Below are 17,243 nucleotides of genomic sequence, written 5' to 3' on the forward strand. Positions count from 1 at the left end.
GACACCTGGATTCTTCCTAACTGCTTAAGGTGGGAGCAGGATCCCATCTCTGAGACTTTTTGCTATTGATTTTAAAAGCACGAAGATTTCTTTCTTTTTTAAAGCTTTCTATTAACATGGCCTAAGAAGGTGAATTTCTCTCAAAGAGAAAAACAAAACCTTTTTGCAACGTGTTATGAAAACTATGCAGTTCACTAATGACAGCAGAAAAGGGGGGTAATGATTCCCCACCCACAGTAGCAGATATTGTATGTTGTTGTATACAAAAACTGCTCTTGTTAAGTCTGAAGTGAGCCAACTGGAAAGCAGACAGAAGCAGGTACTGATATTACACCAGAACATATTGTTACTGCTAGAGCCAACTTACCGTCACTGAAGCTGCCAATTATTCCCAAGTCACCGATATATTACTTTTTTTTTTTTTTTTTTTAATCCCAGAGAACGATCTTCTGCTGGAGGCTCTTTCACACCCATGACTCTGAAGTATCCCTGGTGGCATGTTGGCTAATTAAGAGCAAAATCCATCTCTTGATGAAATAACACTGCCACTGAAAAGGATTTCTACAGTTAAAAAAAAAATTCTTAATCAGGCTAGAAGGAGCAGCATTCTAACACTCACACTAAGCACAGGAAAGAGGTCTACAGCTAGCAATTAACAATGATGAAAAGGACAGTGATTTAAAGCATATTGCCATGACATTTTTATCAAACTAAATGAGTTTGCTGGGCCCAGCGCCTGCATATGCTTATTGTCATTTAATGTTTGGATAGCAACACATCAGGCACCGAGTATCAGGAGGTGCCGAATTTAATAAGTCATTTTGACACTGGTGTGAAACGAGCAAATCAGCATTCTGAGGAATGTGTTCACACTCTGAGCAGACAGGCAGACATCCTAAGCATGTGAGGTGACACCAATCAACAAAAAAAGGGGAGGCGGGAAAAAGAGGGAGAGAGATGAAAGCCAGGAGAAGAAACAGGCAGCAATACTCCAATGAAAAAACAGTTCTGTCCTGCCTCCTGGTTTGGCTGGTTGGTGTCAACAAGGCAGATTTCTTTTCACTAAGGCTGAGATACAGCACATATCTTCAACGGCATAAATCTCATGTATTATTTAAGCCCTACATGGATTATCTCAAATGAACTAAAATTAATGTCATGGAAACCTTTCAGGACTTTTTATTGCTTTAGCAGCAATGCAAAATTCCTGCCACGTGCACAGCTAATCAGAACTTGTTCCTTAGCACAACAAGGCTGGCTCTGTGCATGTACACCAAGAGCCTCATAGACACTTCTCCCCAAAGCCCAGAGGAGTTGTGCCTGTATGAGCAAACTCAGGCTCTGGCTTTTCACGATTTTCAAAGAACTGGCAGCATTTTTGATCCAAGCTCCTCCACCTGCCACAGATAGGCTGTTCCGTTCTTCTCTTTCCAACCCTCTATATTCTCTTTACCTCAGGGTATGTCTGTAGTGCAGAAGTACCCAAGTTAGCTATAAAACTTGTCAGCTCAGGTGCTGCTCTAGATGAGATTGCGTGGAGCTCAGTGCACACTAAGTGACCCACACCTTCGCTAATTCATTTAAAGCTGGTTAAACTGTCTGACAGACACATTCCCCAACTCACCCCTACCATGTCCCTGTCCTCTCCCCTTCACTTCCAAATACTCCATATTTCATCACTTTTCTTTTCACTGAGTTGATTCCCTCCAAAATAAGTCCCCTTTTCCTCTCAAAGAAAACGTTGGTACTAATCCAACAGTCCTTTTGTATTTTGAAATTTATCCTACACTGTGCCTTCTCTATGGGGCTCACAAGTTCCAATTGCCAGAAGTTCTGAACATCTAAATTGCAAATAGCAAAGTCTTCCGAAGAAAAATGTCATCTCTTTGTCCTGCAGAGCACAAGCAGGTACATTTGGATGTGATAAAATGACTGTTTTGATGAAGAAAAATGAGGCACTTCAGAACATAATCTAGAACAGGAGCAGCATCGTGCTGTTGGGGAAATGTGGTGGAGAGGGAGGAAGAGAGTAGCAAGAATCCCCTTCTTATATGCTGTAGATGCCTCATCATTAAAAGTGGGAATAAATCTATTTTCCCTACTTATACTATTTGGACTTGCTCTCTCCCCATTCTCCTTCTCACAAGCCCAAAAGTTTGAGCTTTCTGTAAAATAAATACACCAAAGCAAGAAAGGAGTAATGAGATGCCATTAATATTGGAATCAAGAAACTCTAATAACATGCATAACCCATGTTTGATGCAGTATCCACTTTAAAAGGAAAAAAAAAAAAGGAGACTTTAATAGTTACTATTTTGCTGGGCCAACAGGAGGCCTGAAGAGAATAGCGTTAAGTTTCCACCACCAAACAAAACAGGCTGAGATGATCTCCTTGTCATGGGAACACCCCATCCCCAGACACTGCGGTACCTGTTCCTGTCACAGAACACATCAAAAGGTTGGTAGTTACCTGTCACCCCACTCCACCCCCAACCAGGGACCAAAACCAAACACTGTCTGCTTCAGTGCAGCTTCAGGAACAAAGCAGAACATGAACATTTCAGCCACAAGCCCCCCACATGAGATGTTACTTCAAGCATTGAAGCAATTCAGGAGACAGCAGCTTCCACTTCAGCAGGGAAGTACACTCACCAAATTTCCCCAACCATCACACACAAGTGGGGCACAGGCTGGGGGGGCATTTTAAGCTGAGGCTGCACCACCAGGCCCCATCTGTACTAGCTGCCAGGGAGCAGCAAGGGCTGGCTGCTTGGCAAGGGAAGGTGACCCAGGAGCGGAGCGTGAAAATAAAGGCAGGCGCGAGCAGTGACCTCACCAACAAGGAGCCAGGATGCAGAGCAGCACACCAGGTCAGGATCAGGGCCGGAGAGAGTGGTCGGGGTCAGTCTGGTGATCACCCAGCAAGTCCATAATGATGAGGCAGGTCCAAGGTCAAGCCAGGAAGCCCAGCCAGCAGGGCCGGGTTAGGGTCAGGCTCAAGGAGGTAGGAGACCAGGTGCAGACAGAGCTGCTGCACAGCTGTGCTGTAGCACAGGCAGGGCAAGCAGTAAAGCCTCAGCTTAAAAGCAGCTCCCAAGGGAAAGGAGGGGCAGGGCCTTGCTTCCAGCTTTCTTCACAACAGCTCTTACCAGCAAAGGAGCTGACCTTGGACTTAGCCAGCTAAACTCTTAACTTAGTCAGCTAAACTCCTGGAAGGGGGATGAGATTCAGGCCCTGACAACTCTAATTCCTCAGGGCCCACATCAGTCATCTCTCACTACTACTCATAGGGAAGAGCATGAGAGAGAAAAGATGGACCAGACTTATCCACTCCATACAGACATAATATTACTAAAATCAGACTCATTGCAAACTCTAGCAAGATTGAGATGGAGAAACAAAGAAAAACAGCTGAAGAGAGAAAGCCAAAAACAAGGCCCATTACAGCAAGGATTCAATGTCTGCCTGTCAGCTGAGGAAAGCAAGCTATCAGCCCTCTGAAATTCAGTCTATTCTCTGTGAACATAGGTTGCAAATAACTTTCTTCTCTTCAGTGTTAAGAAGCCAGCTCTTTACATCCTAAGTCCTTGCAGGGAGAGGAGCTAGAGTGAAAGGCAGAGAGGAGAGGGCTCCTAAGACCTGCATGCTCTCCATGCCGATGTGTGTGGTGGCCAGATTCTAATAAAAGGGCAGGAGGGAGAGGAGAACAAAAGTAACTCTGGACCCAAACCAGTCATCATTTTGGTCTTTTCCCCTTCATGGAAAAATATACAGTATATCAAAATATCACACTAAAGCTGCACTCCTGTCTTCAGGCTGAAGCAGTTTACACAGCCCAACCTAAAATGCCTTACAACCCCTGGAGTGTGTAAAAGGTGCAATAAAATGTTTATTGGCTGAAATTGTAATAGACTTTTCCCTCTTTGGTCTTTCTTCCCACACTCTCCCCAAAGACCTCACAATTCAGTGTGTGGGCACCATAGCCTTTTCCCATCCAGGTGCTACATTGCAACATTAAAACTAGGCAGCAAAGGCATATCAGCCTAAAATGAACTTCTTCCTTAGCTAGTATCTTTTCCTTCCACACAGTTATGCTGGCACTAACTCAATGCTCAAGAGGGCAGTGCAACTCTGGCAGTCTAATGGGAGGATGGTGCTACAGCAGCTTCTTGCTTAGCTGTCAGGCTCTCCAAGAACAGCACACAGAGTCCTCATGTCCCTGAAGACGAGTAAGAGCTTTTCCTCTGTTCTGTGCAGCTAGCATGCTGCAGAACATGAAATTCAACACTGTCCCTAAGCTCGCATCACCAGAGGTATAATTAGGTCATGTTGTGAGTAAATGTTTCAAGAGACATAAGACAACCTCAGTGAGGATCTTCCACTTGGGAAGGAGCATGAGTGCACAAATATATCCCTCTGCTCCCAGTTTAAAATAAAACAGAAGTGATACCAGAAACACTTTCAAGAAGGGTTGCAGAATTTGCAGATGCCTCCACTTCGTTCCGTGTACAGTAACCCATTTTATGCCTGCTTTTTAAAACACTGACTCCTCTCTACTCCTATAGAGATTATTATGCTGCCGCATTCTCATCAGGCTGCGCCTAAGTACCCTTTGATGTCAGGGACACCACTCAAAGTACTGCTCAAGCTAAACGAAAATGGCAGGAGTCAGGCCCTAAGGGAGATTTACTCTCAACATCTTCAAGACCCAACAGATTTAACTTGTCATTCTTTCATTCTGAGGTGGAGAAACCAGAATATTGAATCCCATCAAGAGACGCCCAAGAGTGCCTGATATTTTTGCCATTTTCCCTCCATCTACTGCAAAAGTCACAGTTTCTCTGTGGCTACAAAAAGGCCTGATGCAGTCAGAAAATGCTGACAGGTTAACTGCATCCTGGATTTTGTTTTACTAAAGCATGTACCACAGATGGCTTGGAGAGTGGTTTCCATTTTCAATAAGAATGACTCAAAATCAGTAACAAACCCACTGGATTATGCAACCCAAATTATTCATAACTCTCTGCATGCATCAGGTACTACACAGATGAGAGCAAGTAAACAAGCTGCAGATGGACAAACTTAGTCTTCTGTTCATTTTCCAGTGAAGTTATAAACACAGCTGCTTGCTTTCCCTCCTAGACTGGCAGCTTTTAGAGTGACAAGCTACACTGTGGCCGTATATGACATAACAAGGTTTTGCCCGTTTCTAAGAAAGACTAGATTCTAAAGGCGATGCGAGCTGGTGAAAAGCTCAGTATCTCATGTTCCTGTTACAAGCAGCTTTCAGACATTAGTTAAAACTTCCAGAAGGACACTAGGGAGATGAGAAAAGTCAATTTAGAAGCATCAAGTCATGAGTTTAAGAACAAAGACAAAGAAATCCCAGCCTCCTGAGTACCTCCTGGCTCCCCAGGTAAACATCTGCTGGCCTAATGGACAGCACTGTTATCAGTTGTTACTACTCCAAAAACAATTTCACTGCTCTGACATTAGCTGAGGAACTACTGTCCAGCAGGGAGGAGAGCCAGCGCTAGGACCCTGGAGACCTACCTCCCCCCAAAAAACAGAAATTAAATGACAGGATTGACACTCACAAGGGATTAGAAGCAAAAGGGAAACAGCCTAAGTAATAACACCAAGCATTTTTAATAACAGGTTTTCTTTTACTCCAGTTCTTCACTAACAAATATCATTTTGTTTTCTGGAAGATCATCTCTGGGTACTGCTTATGTACAGCCTTTTACAGCACCCATTGGAGGTACAAATATAGTACTGCTGCTTCCTACTAAAACAGATTGTGAACTACCCTGTATTCTTGAATTTTTGGGTTTAACTTTGCTCTTTCTTTTAAAATGTCTCTGTTTCCATGGGCAATAAGTACAGACATTTCATCCTGGCTGAGGAAGCTATATGATGGGAAATTACATTTTAATGATTAGTGCACAATACAAAACAAAAAACCCATATGGCAACAGAAAGGCTGGATTAGCTAAAACTCTGATTGGAGAAAACCAAAGTCCCACACAGCTGCTTTCTAGATCCTAAAAAAGTATCCAAGTTCAAGTTGTACTAATTATACCCAGGTGTAGAACAAGGGCTGGTTTTAATTTCTTTTCAGTCTGAACCAAAGGCCTGTTTTCTAGCCTGGATTAATTTGACTAGAGGGTTGTTGCGGGGCGTTGCTTTAATTTGCGTCAGTTTGGAGTTCTGGGGTTCCTAGCAACGGCGCTTTTCTGAATTCTTATCAAGTTAATAAGGCGCCCATGCAATCAGTTAGGCACTCCTGCCTCTAGTAACCAGGCAAGCAAGTGCAAAACAATGGGGAGCTCATGCATGAGTTGGATGCTCACGCATGAACTAACTGCGCACCCCTGCATGAACTAACTGAATGCTCAAGCCTGAACTAATTGAGCAATCAGGCAGGAACTAACTCGACATTCATGAGCGAATGCAGTAAACCTTGCAATTTATGCCCAACACATTCCACCCCTCACCTCTGCGAAACACTTATTTAAGAATTGCTTCAACATAAATCCATTGTAAACTCTACTTTCAACATCATCACAATCTTAATATACATCAGTTATAAACTCCACTCGTTCTCCCTGCAAACCAAACAGCAGGGATTAAAATGGTGACAATGCATACATACTCTCACTAAAATTCCCTTCACCCTGGGAGGGGTGGGAACAAGAGTGCAGGGGTTATCATCACAGTCTGAACTTTCATCTATTACAAACTCCTTGCCCCTGTGGACTAGATTATCAGAGTCAACATTACCACAGTCTGAACACACATTCTCTTCACAAACTTCACCCCTTACCCCCACAGACCAGACTAGAGGGGTTAATATTATAACAATCTGAGCACATACCTATTATTATGCTCCTCAGGGCATCGATTGCAGGGTTTACTGCATTCACGCATGAGTGCCCAGTTAGCTCACCCATGGATGCCCAATTTGTGCATGCTTGACTGCCCAATTAGTTCACACATGAAGGCCCATTTAGCTCATGCATGGGTGCACAAATAAATCGTTGCCAAGTGCTGAATTAATTCACACATGGGCATGCAATTATGCCCAAGTGACAAAGTAATTCATGCCGGAGCACCCAAGGAGCACATGCATGAGTGTCCGTTTAGTTCACGCATGAGCACACAATCCAGTGATGCTTGAGTGCCTGATCACTTCATGCATGATCGCCCACTTAATTCCTGCTTCTGTGACCAGGAGGTTCACGCATGAGCACCCGATTCGTGGATGCTGCAGCACCCTATTAATTCATGCATGGGTGCACAGTTAGCTCTTGCTTGGACACCCCTCTCATTCACCCATAATTCGTTCATGCATGAGCACCCAATCATTTCACGCATGATTGCCCAGCTAGTTCACACTCAAATGCCCAGCCAGCTCATGCTTGAGCACCCAGTTAATTCACTCTTGAGCACCCAGTGAGTTCTGGATGAGCACCCAATGAGCTCACTCCTAAGTGCCCCATGAGCTCACCTGTATGCACTGCGCTGGGCACACATATGGCAGGTTTTGGCATCTGGGGCTGCAGTGGTGCCGGAGTAGGAGGTGGCCGTGAACTGTCTCATGCTGGTGCCAGATGGCTCTGAAGCTGAGGTAGAGGCCCCATGGTGCCCCAGAATGCCAGCCCCTCAGAGGAGCCCGTGGCACCCTGGCACAGACAGATTCCAGAGTGGCATGCAGAGGGGACAAGACACATGAAGAGACATGTAAGGAGACACTGGAGGAGACATGCAGAGAGAGAGAGCAGAGAAGACATGCAGATACAGACACAGTTAGGAAAGACATGCTCCATGCCCAAGGGGTGCACCCCCTGAGGGACTGCAGCCTTTGGGTGTTCCACACCAGAGCAGGGACACCCCTGAGGAACTGTGGCCCATGGAGGTTCCATGACAGAGTAGCGACACTGAGAAGCCAGGAGCAGTGGAAGAAAACCAGTAAGAAGGGCACTCAAGCACAAATTGGTTGTGCACCCATGCATGAATTCTTTGGGCAACCACACACGAACTACTTGTGCCTCCATGCATGAATTGAGTGCTCAAGCAGAAATGATCGTCTGCTCAAGTGTAAACTGACTGGGCTTCCATGGCTGAATTTATTGGGCACCAATAATGAATAAATAGTGAATACTGAATTAATTGGGCATTCAAGTGTGAATTAATGGGGCACCCATGCGTAAACTGGTTGGGCGCCCACGCACAGGCTAATTGGGTGCCCATGCATGAATGCAGTAAATCTTGCAATTTATGCCCAACACATTCCACCCCTCACCTCTGTGAAACACTTAAGAACTGCTTCAACATAAATCCATTGTAAACTCTACTTTCAACATCACAATCTTAATACACATCAATTATAAACTCCACTCTTCCTCCCTGCAGACCAAACAGCAGGGATTAAAAGGGTAACCATGCATACATACTCTCACCAAAATTTCACTCCTTGCCCCCAGGAACCAGAGTACAGGGGTTAGCATCACTGTTGGAATATATACCAATCACAAACTCTACCCCTCGCCCCTGTGAACTAGACTGTATGAAATAACATTGTAACAATGCGTACATGCACTCACGAAAATCCCCTCTGCCCCTGGGAACAAGAGTACAGGGGTTATCATCACCACAGTCTGAACTTTCATCTATTACAAACTCCATCTCTTGCCCCTGCGGACTAGATTATCAGGGTCAACATTACCACAGTCTGAATATATGTACTCTTCACAAACTTCACCCTTTTCCTCTGCGGACGAGACTAGAGGGGTTAATATTATAACAATCTGAATGCATACTTACCACAAACTTCACACCTTGCTCCTGCAAAGCACATACCCAGAAAGGTCACAATGGTTTGAATATATACTGAGTACAAATCCCACTCTTTGCCCCTGCGGACTAAATTATTGGGGTTATCATCATAATAATCTCAATACTTATTACAAATTTCAGGCCTGGTCCCTGCAAAACAAAACCAAGAACACAAGAGCAGTTTTATATTCACTATACTTTAGCATACAAGCAAATGAAGATAGTATGAACAAAGATTAACACCACTGTTGAAGGCACCAATAGGGTCATGAGTCCAATAACCGTAGAGCTTCATCCAGACCCAAAATGGGTGGTGAACAATGTTCACTTGATGCAACATGGACATTTCCCTATTTGGGGAGTAAAATGATACAGCAAATGGCTCAGCTGTCCTGCAGCTTACTCCACATCTTTTAACAGCATTAACTGAGCTCTGACCTTTCCCCTGTGTTTGCAATTCCTTAACTTACAACTCTACATCTCTGAAGGGTTTTCTGTACTACTTTATCCCTTTCTGTACTACTATATCCTTTCCTTCCCATGTTCCTTCAGGCACACACATCCATAAATCCCTGCATGCTCCCAGGGTGGGAGTATGGAGAATTTTCAGCCGCTCTTGACACCCTTCCCTAGATCAACCATACTACTGGACCCTCAGCATTACCCTTGCTGCTAATCTCATGCCTGCCTCCAGCATGCTCCCCCCAAGATGATGTATACAAGTCACTCCTTGATCAGTAGGACTACCCACCAGCTCATATCAGAAAAGTATTATTAACTGTGCCTAGCTGTTGGAGCTTTTGGGCCATGTGCTCTCCCAGGCCAGAAGCTGTAACCTGCTTGCTCCAGGTTCCCAGCACCACCATGGCCACCGCATAAGTGGCTCCCAGGGGCAGTAGTTTCAAGTGTCCCACATTTCTTTAATTTGGCTCTAAGAAAAGGACTGCCACGCATTCACACTCTGGGGAGCAGTGTGCCTGTCTCTGCAGGGCTGTTTAATCACTGCAACTGGTGCTGCCTGAAAGGACTGTGTTGTTCATCTGCCAAAGTCTTCAGTTTCCCCACCAGAAGTGTCAAGGTCTGCCTCCAGGGCAGTCACTTTAAGCTCACTTGCTGACCCCCAGCAGCTTGGGCAGGCCAGCTCACAGCTTTCCCTTTGGCCAGGTTAGCTTTTTAGCGACTTTTAGCAAGCCCTTACTCTGACAGAGACCTTCAGTTCGACTCCCTATCTCTGTCAAGTGCTTCCGCGCTCTCTGGAGCCCCGCTCAGAGCACTTGGTAAGCCCCAGCGCATCCCATGGCACAACAGCATACTACTCTCCTGAGCTTTCCCAAGCACCACAGCCCCTCTGCAGCTCCTGGGTTGGTTTTCTTTGATCCTGCACATAGAGACAGGCAGGCTCCAGGCCACTGGGGCAGAGGCTGGAAGCAGGTACCATCCCATCTCTTCCCAGTCGCCTTCCAGAGCTTGCTCAGGTCTCCTCAGACTGTTTCTTACACATTGTTTGCACCTACTCCCACCCCAGACATAATGAGGACACCACTTGCACCACACCACAACACCAAAATGCCCAATTGCAGAATCAAGGCTCCTTCCCGAGTCTCAAAGCCACTCCAATTATTCCAACCACAGGCCATTCCAGGCCCAATATTGCCTGCATTCTCCACCTATTACTGTTGCAGGCAAGACAGCCTCCACAGGGGAATTTCTACTTAATTTAAATTATTGCCAATTAACACAGACTTCAATTTGAGTATTGAGAAAGAACAACAACAATTAAACACTTGAGCAAACACCTTTCCTCCCCTCTTCCTTGTCTCAGCTTCCCTTGTTTTCACCATGGGTTACACTGAGTTCATCCCAACTCCTTTGGTGAGGCAATGAGCAGCGCAGGAGTTTGGAGTCATGTGCGTAACAGTTGGTCTGCCACTTTGCTGTGCTTCTTACTGGGTTTCTTCCACTCCTCCTGGTTTCTCAGTGTCACTGCTCCAGTGTGGGTCCTCCATGGGCTGTAGTCCCTCAGGGGTATTTCTAATCTGGGGTGGGTCACCCACAGGTCACAGCCCCTCAGGGTTGTCTCTGCCCTAGCGTGGTTCATCCCGTAGGCCACAACCCACGTGTGCTCTAAGGGAGGAGTAAAGTGGACTGAGTCCTAATCCTCTTAGGGGTGCTCAGTGACAGGGCAAGAGGCAATAGGCACAATTTGAAACATGGAATTTTCCATTTAAACATAAAAAATTTCCTGTGAGGGTGACTGAACACTGGAACAGGTTGCCCAGCGCAGCTGTGGATTCTCCGTCCTTGGATATATTCAAGGTCTAACTGTACGCAACCCTGAGCAACCTGCTCCAGGTAACCCTACTCTGAGCAGGGGCTTGGACTAGATGGTCTCCAGAGGTCCCATCCAACCTCAGCCACTTTGTGATTCTGTGATTCCAAGAACAGCAGCAAAGGACACCAAGAGTTTTTCTTTTTGGCCTTTTTTTTTTTTAATTTGAAATAGCCTGTCCTGGCAGAATTGCTTCTGTTCCCCTTCCTCTTGCTGATTTTAAGTGACTTTCCAATGCCTCTTCCATTACTAGAACTATAAAGAAACATTATTGCTTCTTGAAAAACATAAAAGACAGTATGGAAAGATTAGAAAGAGTGAGAGAACATTATGATGGGTAGCTCAACACCAACCACACACCAAAATTTGTCCCTGAAGAACATTTTGAGAAGTCATAGAAATGCAGCAGCTGAGGTTTGCTGGACTATAAAAATGTAGGATACATTGCAGATGATGAACTTGCACTGCTTTCAGGTACAGCAAACTGCCTACTACATGACCTTCCTATATCTACTCTGCCAAGACATGGAGCTCCTCTTTCAAATGCTGTACTACTAGATCCTTGATGTGGGGCAACATATCATTCCTGTTCTCAGGACATAACTAAGTGATTTTTTTCAGCCTGTGAATACTGCTCTTACAGCTTTCACTGTCTCTCTTAGGAATTCTTCAGAAAGCTTTGCAAATGTGCACAGTATTTACAGCAATGTAAAAGATTAAGGCATACAGGCCTCAAGAACATTGGACAATGCTGAAGAATCTTGTTGTAGCCCTAAGTGACAGTGTAAAAAGTGCTGGTTCAGTGCAATATTCACCACATTGCATGGAAAAACAAGGAAGTTTGCTTTCTCAAGTGCATCTCAATACCTCCTGGACTACTCCTATGCCATTCAAGCCACGCAACACATTCAGCAGCACCATGCGAGTGTCCATAGCAGAATGGTAACTCCTCTGCAACAAGCAGTCTGATTGTATTTGGGAGCCTGGCCCATTCTACTGCATGTTTCTGCCAAGATAAATCTTAATTTGCATCTGACTTTGAAATGCTAACCACTTAGCAACCCAAAATATGTTGCTTTCTAATCTCTAAAATCCCACATAACCTACTAAAGGCAGAAGGCTTATACCTCAAAATGCCAAAGTGTTAACAGAGTTGAATTGAGTGAAACAGTGGTTGTTTTAAAAACTCTTCAAGTGTATTGATACCACATCAGGACCTATCAGAATCTGTCAGCTGGAAGTCACTTTTCATGTTTTGTGTTGAGTAGTGCACTTGCTAAGATATCTCTCAAGCTATGCAAGTCAGAAGGGAAAAAGCTGTAAACTAATCAGTGAGGAACAATTCTGCTCTGTGACTACATCTTGCCAGTGCAGAACAGCTGGAATTTGTGGCAATATTGGTAGTAAAAGTAATGCTTCGCTGTGAGCTTAAAACTGTCACACCCCCAGAGTCCTCTCTATCAGGAAAGGACTGAATATACCCTGAGATATGGGAGGAGAATGCAGCAACAGCCAAAGGCTTGCCCCAAAGCATATGCTGAATCGCAGAAGAATGATGCCTCATGTTGCTGAGCTGTAAACCCTGTGGGTCCTGTTTCCTCTCCAGATGTGTTCATATCAATTTAACATGGCTGTCCACAACGGCAGGCAGTTATCATTTATCTTGACTGCCATCATCCTGTTTTAAGGGAATCTCCAGCAGGCTTTTATGCAGGTCAGTAAAAGACCAGAAAAGGAAGGGCTGGAGAATGGGAACCATTCTTAGTATACTGATGCCCACTGTGCATGTTAAAATATAACCAGGATCGACTGAGAGAAGATGGCTGGACTGTCTGAGCATATACTTAGAAGTATGCTGCATTCATTGACCCTAGAAAAAAGAGACTTCCTCTTCCTACACCAGGCCAATCCATGCTCCCACCCTGCCTTCCATGGCTGTCAAACCACCTGAAAACATTTGCAGTGGCAACTTCAGTGCTAGAAATGAGGGAAACACCTAGTAATGGGAAGCAGGAAATCTGTCTGCACTCCTGCAGTGTGCCTGGGTAAGTGGAGGTTTTTCATGGCCTACTGGTCTCCCAGAATCCCCTTCCTTTGCCTAGTTTGATGCCTAGGAGAGCACCCTGGACCATTTAGCTTAACCACACACGTCTATCTCATTACCCATCCCCAAAATTAACATGGAAAATAAACAAATGCCACCTCACCAGAGCCCAGCGTTTAAATGCAGTCTCACTCCCTACCTCAATTCGAATTTCACGCTCTGCTGCAAGCTGACAAGATAATTGTTAGGTAATTACAGTCTTCGTTTCCAAGTACAGCAAAGATGCAGCAGCGAGAATGTACAAGTTTGATAAAAATCACATGTTCTTCTGCTTTTCAAATATTATTCAGCTGGCCTGTATACTACCAAATATGTACCCAGCTGAAAGGAAACGAGGCTGGAGAATAATTCTGAGCTCTGTTTGCTCCTCTTGTTAATGTCATTAGCACTTAGGTTTGGAATAATAGAGAATAACAGGATTAGTGGCAGCTGGCACAGAAAGGTGTAGGGCTAAACCCAAGGCCTGGCTTCAGCAGCTCCAGCAATCCCAAGGAGCTCTCTCTGCACCAGTGCTTCCCTCAGAGACCAACCTTGGGGCACCCTAGGTGCGACACCTGCTGCAACAACTGGCAGTGGCACATGGCAAGGGGACAAAAGAAGGATGGAAGAAGTCAGGAGGTTTCACCAGACCTCTGTCAGCCAAACCTCTCATTGCAAACAAGGTAGCTTCAATTGTTCCTGGCATATTTTTGCACTGCAGTCTGGGTAGATCTACCTGAACCAACTTTAAAAGCAGCTCAACCCAGGAGCCCAAGCTGCGTCTGGGAAGAACTATGTGGCCTGCAAAACTCCTATTGGAAAACTTAGGCTAGTAGGCTTTTGTGGCTCTCCTCTGCCAGCACCCAGGTGAGCCAGTTTGACACTAGTTCTGGTGTGCCTACATGAGCAAAGATGCCCTAGGAGAAGGGCTGTTTTTGCACCAAGGTCTTTTAGGGTGCCTACCATGCTGGTACCACAAAGTAGCTCTGAGTACAAGCTGGAAGAAGGAGTGGCAAGTCCCATTCCTGTTTCGGTCAAGATTTTAGCAATCACTCAGTTATGAGGGACTGCCTTCCCTACAATTATATTTACCATAAGACACATTCATTGTTCCCATGAGGCACTGCAGCAATTCAGAGGGGAAGCCTCATGTGAGACATTGAATCATCATGAAGCCTAGCCCATGAAAGAGCCCGATTTCTAGCATCCAGGCACTACAGCTGCTCAGGCAGACATAGCATGAAACAAAAACAAAAAACAGAAAAAAAATTTTGGTTGCACGCAAAGACACCAAAAGTGTTTCCATTTGGATCAGAAAAAATAATTTCTGATCACTGTATAAATCTGAAAAAAAAAAATGGAAATGTAATTTGTCCTTCCAAAAACCTCATAAGAGAAGAACAAATCAATGGACCAATCCCCAGCACTTCAGCCACCTCACATAATTCATTTTCGGTTTTGTGACCAGTGAAAAATGAACAAACACAGAGGAAAAGTCCCAGAAAGGCCTAAGCCTCCAAGGTCTATTTGTATTCCCTGTGAAACTCCATGCTATCATACAATAAGCAAGAGGGTTTGCTTCTCTCATATTTTAATTGCTCTGTATTTTATTTGGTCATGAGAGTTTCCTATCAGGCTGTAAAACACCCTGAAGCCCAGAACTGTAACACCTGAGCCACCAGCATCTGATTTAATGGTACTACCAATTGCTAAGCACACTTATATCTCATTGTTCAGTTTCAGAGCTTGATGTCTTAAGGCATCCACGGCTGCTGATGCCATAGGGACTTGGCAGTGCACAGCACTGCAGCAGGTCATGAATTGTCTGCAGCAGTTGAGTTGGGGGGTTGCTTTGCTTTTTTAATCAGGAAGTGTTTGCTTACCAACACCAAAATTTTTCACCAATGTGTGCCACTCTCAATGAAGTCTTAGCCAGAATATTTTTTACTCTCCAAGTTGAACTTTTATTTCAAGGCAGAGGGCATGTTCAGAGCAGGAACCCTTAGTTGTTCTCTTTCAAGATAAGTGCTGTTAATAAAGGCTATTTGGTCTTTGAGGTCCTAAACCTGTTTGCTCATTTGGCTGCTTCTCCCTTTCTCTTCCCCAGGTCTCAGTTTTCATGAGAGATTTGCCTTAGTCTGAAACAGGAAATCATTTTACATTTCCTATCCAACTCTACTTAGCACATTAAGGAGCAAGTCTTTAATAGGGACCATTTCCCTAAACATTCTAAAACAACAATCCAGTGCATGGATTCTTTCCTGGGTTATTCCTGCTTATTTCAGTTACTTGAATTTTCAGCTAGGGTTAGTAGCTGATGATTGCTTTTGCTAGTTATTGGTTTCATATGAGTTTAAACTCAACTAAACTGATCATTATTACTTCTCTTCTCCTCAAGGGACTCAAATTATCCCAAAAGCACCCAGGTAGTGGAGAGTTTAATCTCCCCCCACCCCATAAGATAATTTCACATCACAATCCCCACATTTGTCTCTGAGGATCCAGAATTGCCAGGCAAGACCAGGGATGGATTTAGGAAATACAGATGGGGAAATCTGAGGAATGGTGTATTACTAGGAAGGGGTAAAGAACGGAAGAGTACCAATGGGAATGGGCTGGTAGAGGAAGAAATTCAAACCGCTGGCTGCAATTGCAAGTGTACATTAACTGTCTTCATTTCAGATACAGTTTCTAACATGTTTTGCCCATCAGCTAAGATTTTGTTCATCATGTTGTCCTTTTGGTAACAGATGTTCGAAAAGATATTCGGATAAAACTTACCATCAGAGTGAAAGCCTTATTAGACAAAATATAGCTCTGTGATACACTGTGGTATGTTTCCTGCTCAGTGACAGCAGAATAACAGTAAACACTTTGCTAGGTATTCACACATACTATGAACTATAGGGGGCCAGACTTCATAACACTGTGTTATTGAGATATTCTTGCCTGTGAGGTGGCCAGATGAGGGCAAGGAGGGTGCTTGGGAATGGCATGCAAAGACCAGCAACAAAAATAGCCTACCCTGTTGGATGTGGACAGGGCAAGGAAGGCATCAAGGTAATAGGGAGCTCAGGAATACAGTGTTAAAGTCTCCTATTAAAATGAAAGGAATTAGAACACACCCCCAATCTGAGGAAAGGGCGTAGGATTGCTACTGCGAGAAACTCCACTCAGATGACTGAACGAACCACGCACAGGTATAGAGGTCCTACCAAGAGACAGAACCCTCTGTAAAGCTCCCTCCTCCACAACAGACATCTCTCCTGATGGGAAATGTAAAAGAACAGTTGAAAACTGATGAAACCCAAAAAGCTAAACCCAGCAATGGCCGAGATGAACACCACACATGCAGAAGTGATTTCTAGCAAGGCAAACTTGCTAGAAGGATGTTACTCATCTCATCTCTATCATACAGCATCACCTCATGCTCCTGACTGCAGCTAAACACATGTACCCAGAAGACCAAATAAGGGCATTTAATTAGCCTGCACTGCCTCAGGAGCAGTGTGCTAACATGGCTACTATGTTCCTGAAACCCCAGTTAAATGAAGGGCATTGTGGTTACCTTGAGAGCAGCTCACTCAAAGACAGTACAAATGTCTCAAACACGATGCTGCATTGTGCAGTGTAGACATGCCTAGAGTCTACTCCAATAAAGCAACAGGAACTGCTGAAAATATAGAGTAAAAAACAGCAGAGCACTCATGGAAGGTTGCACATATTCAGCACACCCCAGCTAATGAACCCAGTAATTAGAATAAATCGTCTCTCTAACATATTGAACAATACAAAGCAATTTACAGACCAAGCACACAACTGTCTGCAAAGTAAATGCTGATTAGATTTATACTGTCCTACAACAGCTTTCAAATGGTGACCTACAACATGCCAAGCATTTCAAGATGCTCTCCACACTTCCTCCTATGGTAATGACTGTGCATCTGAATGCCTTCAGACATTGCCTGTGATACTTTCCACAAGCTACAGTCC

At 44.5% G+C, this 17,243-nt stretch overlaps 1 long non-coding RNA gene across 1 annotated transcript in view; it reads right to left on the reverse strand.

Moving 5' to 3' along the window:
• Positions 1–17,243, reverse strand: part of LOC136991656 (uncharacterized) — a 182,463-nt gene that overhangs the window by 113,509 nt on the left and 51,711 nt on the right. The gene's annotated exons all lie outside the window — the stretch shown is intronic.

The sequence above is a fragment of the Apteryx mantelli genome, chromosome 3 (genome assembly GCF_036417845.1).
Source record: "Apteryx mantelli isolate bAptMan1 chromosome 3, bAptMan1.hap1, whole genome shotgun sequence".
NCBI lineage: Eukaryota > Metazoa > Chordata > Aves > Apterygiformes > Apterygidae > Apteryx > Apteryx mantelli.